Consider the following 320-nt stretch of genomic DNA (forward strand, 5'->3'; position numbering starts at 1 on the left):
CGCAAAGACAAGGACAAGTGAAATGTCGAAGATTGGGTCACATTGTACGAGCGCGCGAGCGAATACCATAGGTGTGACCCAACGTTGATGCTGGCCAACGTTGTATTTTACTTGCGGGATACGGCACTCACCTGGTATGAGACGCGTGAGTCGGAGTTGACCAGATGGGACATATGCAAACTAAAGCTTGTCGAGTTGTTCAGCAGGCCATTTGGGCGATAGCAGGCCGCGAATAAAGACCTAGAATGTCGCGTGCAGACATTGGCGGAATCGTATGTATCTTATATACAGGACGCATTGGGCCTCTGTCGAAAGGTGGA

This window comes from Rhipicephalus microplus, chromosome 1, assembly GCF_043290135.1.
Source record: "Rhipicephalus microplus isolate Deutch F79 chromosome 1, USDA_Rmic, whole genome shotgun sequence".
Lineage (NCBI taxonomy): Eukaryota > Metazoa > Arthropoda > Arachnida > Ixodida > Ixodidae > Rhipicephalus > Rhipicephalus microplus.